Below are 10918 nucleotides of genomic sequence, written 5' to 3' on the forward strand. Positions count from 1 at the left end.
TTCCCCTCGGGAAAAAGAGCTGTCCCCCGTGGAAGCTACCCTCCCGGACTTGCAGAAAGGCAAGTACTTTTCATCTTCTTGCACAATGGTTACCACTTTTTAAATTACTGTTACAGGGAGAAACTATCACAGAGTTTGCCCCTCCTCCCCACTTTTTAGATTTCGTGTCGATAAAAGACAGGAATTTCCACACACACCCCCCCGCCCCCCCCATCTCTCTCTCTTTCTCTCCTGTCACTGTATCGAGTGTAGGTGGAAAAGGTAGAAATGGGCTATTAATCCTATGTGTACTTTCCCGAGATACAAGGATCGAGATTTGTGTGGCCTAGTTTTAGCCGTCCTAAGGTAGGAACGTAGTTTCCATTCCCCATCAGGCCGTGCAGGCACTCTTACGGGGCTCTTTATTGCATCGTCAGACAGTGCCAAAGAAAGGGCAGACCAGTCCCTTTCCCAGAGGTGCTCTGTGCTCTCTGCTCGCTGGCTTGGGTCTCTAGATGACGAAATGCAGCCACACATCAAGCTTTTCTCCAACTCAACTCAGATTAAATAAATCCCCCCTTCAAGTGCCTTCTAACAGAGAGTAAGAAACCAGTTCCATTTTGGTTGGAATGCTAGGCTTTACTCAACAGAAGGCAGGACAAAGAAATACAACTCAGAAATATTTACCTCCTCTAGTTTGTTTCTCCTTCATTCCTGAGCAAGTGGCGTGACTGGAAAAAAAACAAAATTCTGTGTTAGATCTTTTACGGGATAAGCAAGAGTATAATTCCATTAGAGGAGAGAGCATTATGTTCAGACTATAAAAACACACCGGACTCACCAGTACATCAGTCATCAGAAACTGCTGCACAGAAATATCACCTGCTACTTTCAACTGGAGGGGGGGGGGGGGGGGGGGAGGCCGGGAAATCACATTACCGTCAATTTCAGGGACAAAATCTTCTAATTTTATATTCTAATGAGATGCAGTCAGAGGAAAGGAGAGAGATGCTTCCCCCAGAGCATTTCTTCAAGTGAGTTCTCTTGAGGTTTTAGGTACAAGGATGACACACACACCTTTTAATAGGCCACATCTTCCCTCGGGTAGGATCCGTAAATAGCATTCCTGAAAAGCGAGAAGCCAAAGAACCAACAGGTGGCTGAGGCCGGTGCCTTCCTTTGGAGCCGTGGTCTTCTTTAACCTGGGCATGATGGTGTTTCATCAGAGAGCACGGCAGTCACACACCAGGTGCTCGAGTTACACTCGGCGGGATCCGAAGAACTAACCAAAGACCAAGAAGCAGACAAAATGAGAGCTTCAAGGCAATTGCACTAAACTAATCACGAGCTCCCAGAGGTGGGAGCCAGTGCTAAAGGAGATTACCTCCATTTTCAAAGGCTCTGCCGTCTGTGCTGGCAATATTCTCAATTGCTACTGCGTTTCCTGAAGGCTCTCCTTCTCTTTTGGCGTTACTCAGCGTGGTGGGAATTGTATTGCCATCACCCGGAAAGGCAAGAGAAAGAAGGGTTTAGCTGCTTGTGGGTAAGCACAGGGAACGGCACTGCCATTCTCACTGCTGAGCATCAGGGGGTAAATAAAATAACTGAATGCATTTGGACTGGGCTACCCAGAAAGAACAAGTTTTTCATCTTGTTTTCCAGCCAGGATGTCAGCTCTTGAAGAACAGTGCAACAGTTCTGTTTGCTTTTTCCCTTTGAGGAATTCATACTTCAAACCCCAGAGCAAAACCAAGTTACCAGCAAAGGGGTCAAAGGGAGGGCGATCAAACTGATTCTTCTCATCTTTATGTCTGTACAGAACCGAGAAGAAAGTCTTCTTTCGACTCTGCAGGACCACCAATTTCGGCGTACATCGTCTCCTGTGCCTTCCCTGCCAAGCCAGCGCCAAAGTTCACGGAAGTTACAGGTGGGCTCCTGCTTACATTGATCTCTTAAAAATGCCTCAACGTGCCTGTCTGGATTGTGCTGCTTTCCATCGGTCCCTGCAGCTGAAAACTCACTTATTTATGCCTGAATATGGGCAGGGGTCAATCTGATCCAGCATCATTTTCACCAACAGACTGATTGCCTCAGGATCCACAGACAGAAACGTGAAGCTTTAGAAAGCTTTACAACTGGTCAGACACAATAGTCACCAACACTAATTTAGCACCTTCCGAGCAGAAAGCAGTCCTCTGCCCCACAAACGGCGACAGATGCAGGAAATGGGCCACGGGGCACAAATATACTGATCCCCACTTTTTACAGCCTCTTTGATCTCTTCAGCAAACTCCTGCTATCAATTTAAAGGTAGCATACATTTTTGCAAATTAACGCAACACCCGAGTATTAATAAGATTCATTTTTAAGCCCGTTTGACAGAACAGGGGTAGTCCTTAGGCAGCGTACTCGGGTGCAAAACCAACCGCCCGGCACAAAACCACAAAGCTGCCTTGTGCCTGGTGCTTTCTTCACAAGCAGGGATAAAACAGGAGGCCGGCTTAGGCACTCCTTTCCTCTAAAAGCAACTGATGCCTTGGGGCAGACTTTCAACACAGGAACATCCCCTTTGTTCGAGTCAAGGATGTCCCCCACGGCGGGATCGCCTCACTGCGAAGGTCCCGTGAGCCCCCTGGGAACGCCACCAGTTTACAGATGATCTTTAAACGACCACAGAGGGAGTCTGGATTGAATACTAGCTGCTATTTCAGAGGTGGTGTGGGATCCACCCCATGCACTCCCTCCTTGGTCCTTCAGCTAACCTCACACTGAATTCACCTCTCAGGCTCAGAGAGCCTTTCCTGCCATTGCAGCTGTCATTAAGAAACAATGTCTATGTGTTTTCTACAGACAGATCCACATCAGGAGCCTCTACCTCAACCCCTGGGAGCAAAAGAAATCCAGAGGGAAAAACGAGCTCTCCCTTGAAAACCACCCTTCAGGTAACTGCTTGATACAATTCCCTCTTTCCAGTGAAAGCACCAGGCCCCTGCCCGCCTCTGTTTCAGACACCCCCCAGGCGGCCCCGCTGTCAGTGCTGCCCCGAGCTGACCCAGGGCACTTCCACACGCAGCATTAGGCCATTCTGACTCCGGTCGGAGATGCAAATCCTGCTGAGGCACCACAGGGATGCAAAGCACCTCAACCCACCTTCGGGAATCCCTCACCAGCCTTGCCACCATTTCTGCTTGCTTTGTGCAACCACCACCTGCTGCTCAAGCAGCTGCTTGGGAAGGTTTTAGAGGAAAAAGACTTGAATGGAACCTTTGGAAACGAGGGTCAATTAGATTAGGATGACATTTTTTTTTTCCCCCCTTGCTTTTACAAGCGTTCAAAGTGTACTTCTGAAAAGGTTTCCGAGAGAGAGAGCATGTTGTTTCCTTCTAGGAAATGACGCACACATAACGTTCTGTCTCTCTCTTTTGACCGCAGAGCCACCAAGACGTCCAGGTCCATAGGAAAGGAGACCGCCAGCCTCCACGCGGGAAAGCCAAGAAGCGAGGGCTGCAGTTTACAAGAACAGGAGAATCGGCAACCGGAAAACCCAAAGAAGATTATCTTACCAAGTCCGAAAAATCATGTCTACCCTAGAACGTTCAAAACTTCCCAACAGCCTTCAGTAAATGGACTACATTTAAATCAGTCAGGAAAATCGGAGAGAGGAAATTATTTTTACAGACTCTGTTTTAATAACGCAGAATTCCTTGTATGAATAAATATGTTGGCTTCACTTAGCAGTTTCAGAGAGCTTTTCATGTAAGCAGCAATAACGATGCATTCTAGAAAGTAGCTGGTTTGGTGCCAAAGCCAGATTTCTAGACGCTTTAGCTGTCTGCCAGACGTCTGGGGGCTCAGTCTGAGCTTCCTCCTGAGATTCTGACCTTTGAGCAGGGCAGCAGAACCGTGTTACGAACCAAACGAGCTTCACAACCAAACTCCCCGAATGAGCTGAAAGAGGTTTGACACACATTTTGAACTAAAGGAGCAAAGATGGGGGAAAGACCAAGATCAGAGCGAGAGGAAGGCTGAGAAGAAGGCTACTTTAATGTTGCCTTCTGAAGAAACCAACCTCACACCCAGCTGTCACCTAGATGTGATGTCTAGCTTTGTCGCAGGCCTTTCCCCTTTTGGCGTTTACCGGACCTTTGGTCGTTCTTAGAACATCCTCACTTTGGGAGGAGAGCCCTTCAGACTCCTTTCTGTAGCTCTGGGATCCAGCACTTATCCGGGTGGCACTTGTCACTGGGAACGTCCAAGTCTTTTTCTTCCTTGGAGCTTTCTCCTCACTGTGACTGTTTAGAACATGGGGATGGATCAGATCCCTTCCAGGGTGCCTTCGAGCTGAAATGATTCTATCCTTCTCCCAGAAATACAGCTCTCATACAGCTCTCTACCCTACTTTACAGAGAGTATCTGGCAGAAACCGCAGGTGGTCATGATGTCCTTTTTCTTCTCTTTAGAAATCTAATGGGGACGGTTCAGTCTGAGGAGGAGAAGGCTGAGGGCAGACCTCAGCACTCTCTACAACTCCCTGAAAGGACAGTGGAGAGAGCCTGGTGCTGGTCTCTTCTCACAGGTCATTAGCGACAGAACAAGAGGGAATGGCTTTCAACTGCAACAGGGAGGTTTACACTGGACATTCGGAGAAAAGGGTTCCCAGAAAGAGAGCTCAGACAGGGGAATAGGCTGCCCAGGGAAGGGCTGGAGTCACCATCCCTGGAGGTGTTGAAGGGTCGTTTGGATGAGACCTCGGGGGCTATGGTGCAGGGGAGAACTTTGCACCATAGTGGGGCTGAGGGTTGGACTCGATGATCCCAAGGGGTTTTTTCAACCTGAACGGTTCTGGGATCCTGTGAAATTTAGAGAGGCTATAGGGATTGTAAACAGGCGTGCAGTTAGGTCTCGCTTTCCTTAACTGAGAGAAGAATAGAAACGTCTATAGAGTATCTGCTTTAGCCGAGAGTTAGAACATGTCAAAAAAACAGAGAGAAACACCTTTTTGAAAGCAAGGACACTAAGCGTCTCAAAAATGTTTCCTCCCCTCGAACTAGACACCGCCCTTTCCACCTGTGGGACCCGACGCCTTGCGGCAACACCTTCTATGTCGTCTGCCTGAGGCAATTTACAATCTGACCCAGAGGGATGCTGTGCCCAGTTAGATAAGGCCCGGCCTAGCCCTTATCTAAGAGTGCAGCAACAAGTTCTCAGGTGAACATCCCTTCTGTCTCACAGTGGAAATGAGGAATCGAGATGGCTTCTTTGGGAAAATCCTCTAAGAGCTCAAAGGACCAAAACGGGGTGACTTTTCCACCGACGGGAGGTGCAGGGGGTGCTGGGCCAGAGTCGCAGGCCCATTCGCTGCCGCACAACTTGGGGCTCCTCCCAGCATCTGAATGGCTGTAGCACGAGCTACACTGTCCTCCTTGCCTTTTAAATGGCATCTCAGAAAACCAGCATCCGAAAAGACGCTTTATACAAGCCCAGTGCCTTTCCAAACCGGGATCATGGAGAACTAGCACCTCCTGAGGCAATTGCACCCACCACCCTCCCCCGAAAAGCCACCCCAACAAGCCAAAGCCCGAAGGAAATCATTTTCTAGCGTCTTAGCGTGCCGACATGCCCAGCACAGGATCGGCCTGCGCGAGAGGCCCAGCTCAAGGGAAAGACACCCACCGTGGCGTCTGCAGAGTTGTTTCTCCCGCAGATTCTCGCTCCTCTCTCCGGCTGCTGCTGCCCAGCAGTTTTCCCCCCTTCTCAAATATCTTATCCCAGAAGCGCTCCCACCGGCGCTGATGGGCGCAGCCCTGGCCGGCAGCGGGTCCATCTTGGAGCTGCCTGGCATTGCCTCTGCCGGACGCGGGGGAAGCTTCAGGCCCCTTCTCACAGAAGCCGCCCCTGTAGCCCCTCCGCTACCAAAACCGTGTCCCGCAAACACCACACGCAGTTAATTCTTCCTGACCGTACCTTCTCCTGTGCCTCCTTCAGGCACAGCTGACCAGCTACAAAGAGCCCCTGTGTGGAAAGCTCTCGGCAGGGTTAACACATCCTGCCCGTGGATGCTGCTGCCCACTGACAGTTCATCGTTCGTGGCCGTCACCTGCTTTCCCAAATTCTCCTCCTATGCTATGAACCACTAGGCTCTGTCTTGAATTCTGCCTTTGATCTCCCTCCCTTCTCTTGGGCTCCATCTCTAGCGTATTACTCTTTCACCTCTCTTTGGAGGCTGTGGAGCCTTTCCCTTTCTGCCCTTGCTTTGACTTCTTACTCCTAAGTTCCCAGGTTTCGCCCTAACAGTGCTCTCAAGCGTTCATCTCCCAGTCACTGATGGCAGGCAGTGGGGTAAATGGGACCCCACGTCCTGAGGAGAACAGGATGCCTCACCGTGTTCCAACGCTAAAACTCCATTTCCCCCCCCCCCCCTCGCTACTTTTTGTGCAGGGGCAGCCTAGCCCCTGAACGGGACCACAGGTCTTCATTAGGGACACAGGTGCACGCTCTTCTTTCTGCTTTAGCCCTGCCAGTGGACATCGCAGAAGCAAGAAGCAGCTCTGCACCCCAGCAGGGGAAGCAGCTAACAGCTAACCGCGCACTGACAGGGAACAGCAACTTTCTCAATCCAAAGAGGGAGGGAGAGTACGAGAAACACGGGGTAAAAGGATTTGGGTTAAAGAAAGAGTCAGAGAAGACCGTTTGCCTCGGTGGTATCAAAGATTTGTTTCCAAGACACTGTGAGTTCCTACAGCAAGAAGTGGGGCACTATTTAAGCCCCGCCAAATGGGTTTCTTCCCTTTGACGGTAAAGAAGCACCAGAACGGGAGACCCTCTGACAGGCTCCGGTTTTCCCGACTTTATTGGGGAGCAAGGGAGAAAAAGGAAGGGGTTCCAGCTGGACAGGTTACAGAGCGCCATGCTGTTGACGGCACGCGCTGGAGGTGCCCTTGGCAACCGCTGGAGGGTAACATTCTAAAGCCCCTAGCAACTGCCTTCGCTGGTTCCACAAGCCTGCAGAAGGTACCACCTCCTCCCTTCAAGCCCCTTTCACTGCTGGCTGGAGTTTCTGTTTCAAGAAAGAAGCAGACATCAGCTTCCAGAGGTGCAGTTTTTGAGAGGAGCTACTGCTTTCACAGGATAAGATCGCCTGCCGTTAGGAGCACAGACCAGAAGCAGCCTCAGCGGGGAAAATGGGCACACTTGGGAATGACCCCTACTTCCGCTTTCATCCCCCCTACGCACAGGTAAATGCTGTAGATTTTACAGGGCCTTGTAACCTGGATTCTCTGGACAGACCGTGCTGAAAGGGAGCCTTACTGTCTCCAGTCTGAAGTTGCTATGACCCCTCTCTCTGGGTCATGGCAGCACCTGTCCATCAAACTGCTGATTTTTGCAAGTGCAAAGAGCTAACATCATCTAAACTACAGACAATTTCTCCTGTGAGCTGGGTTCAGATACTCAAGGAAGACGTAAAAGTTAAAAATCGTGCATAAAGATCACCCAGCGCTTTCTTAGCGAATTGACATGACGCTGATTCTGAGAAAAACTGGCATGTTGAGAGCTTCTGCTCACAGCAACTGCCTGGATCCCCGTAAAGTCACTTACTTCAGAGAAAGACCTTCCAAACGGGTCCGTCCGCCAAAGAAATACTATTCTATTGCACCGAGTAAAAACCCAAGGGTGGGTGTAGGGCTCTTGGTTATTGCGTCCGCTTCGGCCTCGGGGATTGAGGCGTTCACGCCTGGGAGATGGGCTTTGGCCCCAGACCCCAGCCTGTCTCAGGGCATGGCCCGCTTGTGCTGCCTACAGTCCAAAAGCGGCGGGTTGGGGAGATGCTGCTCCTAGACCCAGCTGTTCATGCCTGCACCCAAGTGAAACTTACCTTCAAGTACACAAGGATCTTCAAGCGGGACTTTGCTTTCCTTCAAAAAACCACACAGAAACTCATTCAGAATTTACCCTCAACCTGGCATTTTCAGCTCTCAGCTGGGATGAAGCTCAGCACACCACCTACTAAACCATTTAGGCCATTTTTATTGTGCCATTTACAACACCTGAAAACTCCTTTCTCCTGCAGCAAAAGTACCACAACATCTCCTGTTTCTGGGAAAAACAACCCCGAGGCTGCCTGAGGATCAGCTGTGCCTTCCATCACAGCAAACCCCGATACATCAACGGACTTTTTTTGCCACCTACTAACAGTGAGTAGAAAGATCTTACCAACCATTTGTTCGCTCGACTAAGGACATACGCAAAAATGTCCTTCCAGTGCTGCCAGAACCTAGAGTAAGGTCAAGAAATGCACCCTGGCAAATCAGTCAGCTAAGATCTGCTATCGCAGCAAGGACAAGGCAAGGCACAACCTCTCTGTGTAAAGAGGCCTTCAGTGTCAGAAGGACTGCAGAACTGTACCTGCTGCTCTCAACCCTCATCTGACATTCTAGTTCCCTCCTAACAAAACAAACAAACACCACGTTCTCTTCTGCAGATGCCCCACTGCAACAGGCTGCCCACCATCCAGGCCCTCATCAGCAACCCCACAGAAACCAACACAAGACTCGACTGCCAATTCACCCGCCGCTCATCATAAACCTCGAGGATGATGAGGACGACGAAGACGACGAGGAAGAGGAGGAGAACTGTAAACAAGTTTTTTTCTTTCTTTTACAAGGAAGTAGAAGGGGGGGGCGGGGGGGGGTGGGTGTGTTTGACACCTCAGAGCTCATTTATTCGAATAACGGTGACAATTGTAGAAAAGAGCTGTTGACAGGTTTTTGAAAGAGTTTCCAGCTAATCCCCAAGTTACTGGAACCGGCAGTCACCAGGTGGGAGCGAGGCAACATTCCCTAACTCCTGGGCAATGCCTGGCTGTATAGTTCAACAGCGGGATAATTCCTCTTTTTCCCATTAAATAGAGCTGAAGTCACAGGTTTGTTCACCAAAGACAGTGCTCTGACTTCCACTTAAATAATCCCTTCAACTGCTTTCCTCAACTCTGTAGGCAGTCTCATGTTATTGCAGAAAGTTATCCTTAAATCCAGCAAAGAGAATCCATACAACACTCTCCGCAGAAGCTGAATGTCTGTGTCTGTGTTTTTATACGTACAGAGAGAGATTCAGGTTTTCGTTTTTTAAAATGTAGTTCAACTGTTGGATGTATCTCCCTCGGAGATGCCAGATTCACAGGGAAGGAACGAATTGCACGTTCCCGGAGAGCGGGAGCGCGACCTCCTCTCACGTGCGCACTCCGCAAACCGCTGTGCTCCTTCCTTCCCGGGCAGCCCCAAGCTGCTCGTCACTTTCCCCTGCCCTTCAGGCTGGCTGGCAGGGCTGCCTGTTCAGGCTTCCTAACTCGCTTCCAGCCCCAGGAACCTCAACAATACAAGAAGCAGGGCTCTTCTCATCTTAGCAGCCTTACCTGAGACAGCCAAGGAGCACTCCCTTCGCCAGCTCCGCTGGCAGACACTGCCCGAGAGGAACTCTGCGCAGAGGGTTTCTGACAAGCGCTCCCTGCTGACATGTTTCATCACAACATTTCCTTTGGGGGGGGGGGGAAAAGAAGGATCATGAGTACTGAAGATGGCTTGGCATCAGTTTACATCAACCAACGTTTGCTTCTTAATAGGTGTCGTGACTGCAAGTCCACTGCGCTTGCAAATACCTCACAGCAAGGAATCCACTTTCTGGCCAGAAGCAGAGCTTGCAGCCAGAAAAAAAGAAGGGCTCTGACCAAAGTGAAATTCCTTATGGTGGCTGGTTATGAAGAATTGCCAAAGGTCTTTGTAGAGCTGTCTAGTAACCCTTGAAAAATATTTCCTACAGATGTTCCTGACCGGGTGCCCAAGACTGCTGAAGAGATCGAAGAGGAAAGGGCAATAAAGGAAATATGCTATAAATCTGGTAAATACAAACTTAGTCACTCTTGCCTAAACAGCAGTTCTGACAAGAGAGTGAACTTTGTTGGGTTTTTTTTTCCCTCCTGGGCTGTGTCTAGGAGAGTATTACAGGATTCAGCCCCCTCGTGAACACCCCTCAACAACAACCGTGTCTTCCCCTCGGGAAAAAGAGCTGTCCCCCGTGGAAGCTACCCTCCCGGACTTGCAGAAAGGCAAGTACTTTTCATCTTCTTGCACAATGGTTACCACTTTTTAAATTACTGTTACAGGGAGAAACTATCACAGAGTTTGCCCCTCCTCCCCACTTTTTAGATTTCGTGTCGATAAAAGACAGGAATTTCCACACACACCCCCCCGCCCCCCCCCATCTCTCTCTCTTTCTCTCCTGTCACTGTATCGAGTGTAGGTGGAAAAGGTAGAAATGGGCTATTAATCCTATGTGTACTTTCCCGAGATACAAGGATCGAGATTTGTGTGGCCTAGTTTTAGCCGTCCTAAGGTAGGAACGTAGTTTCCATTCCCCATCAGGCCGTGCAGGCACTCTTACGGGGCTCTTTATTGCATCGTCAGACAGTGCCAAAGAAAGGGCAGACCAGTCCCTTTCCCAGAGGTGCTCTGTGCTCTCTGCTCGCTGGCTTGGGTCTCTAGATGACGAAATGCAGCCACACATCAAGCTTTTCTCCAACTCAACTCAGATTAAATAAATCCCCCCTTCAAGTGCCTTCTAACAGAGAGTAAGAAACCAGTTCCATTTTGGTTGGAATGCTAGGCTTTACTCAACAGAAGGCAGGACAAAGAAATACCAACTCAGAAATATTTACCTCCTCTAGTTTGTTTCTCCTTCATTCCTGAGCAAGTGGCGTGACTGGAAAAAAAACAAAATTCTGTGTTAGATCTTTTACGGGATAAGCAAGAGTATAATTCCATTAGAGGAGAGAGCATTATGTTCAGACTATAAAAACACACCGGACTCACCAGTACATCAGTCATCAGAAACTGCTGCACAGAAATATCACCTGCTACTTTCAACTGGAGGGGGGGGGGGGGGGGGG

The 10918-nt window shown here is 49.6% G+C and overlaps 1 long non-coding RNA gene across 1 annotated transcript; it reads right to left on the bottom strand.

The window, feature by feature from the left end:
• Positions 1–1062: 1062 nt before the first annotated feature.
• LOC141955734 (uncharacterized) lies at positions 1063–10733 on the bottom strand. Its single transcript, XR_012632720.1, has 3 exons — positions 10688–10733; positions 9389–9508; positions 1063–1261 (listed from the first exon to the last, which is right to left on the bottom strand). It is a non-coding gene; the product is annotated as an uncharacterized LOC141955734 (long non-coding RNA).
• Positions 10734–10918: the final 185 nt, after the last annotated feature.

Source organism: Athene noctua, unplaced genomic scaffold (assembly GCF_965140245.1).
Source record: "Athene noctua unplaced genomic scaffold, bAthNoc1.hap1.1 HAP1_HAP1_scaffold_509, whole genome shotgun sequence".
In the NCBI taxonomy this organism is placed as follows: Eukaryota; Metazoa; Chordata; class Aves; order Strigiformes; family Strigidae; genus Athene; species Athene noctua.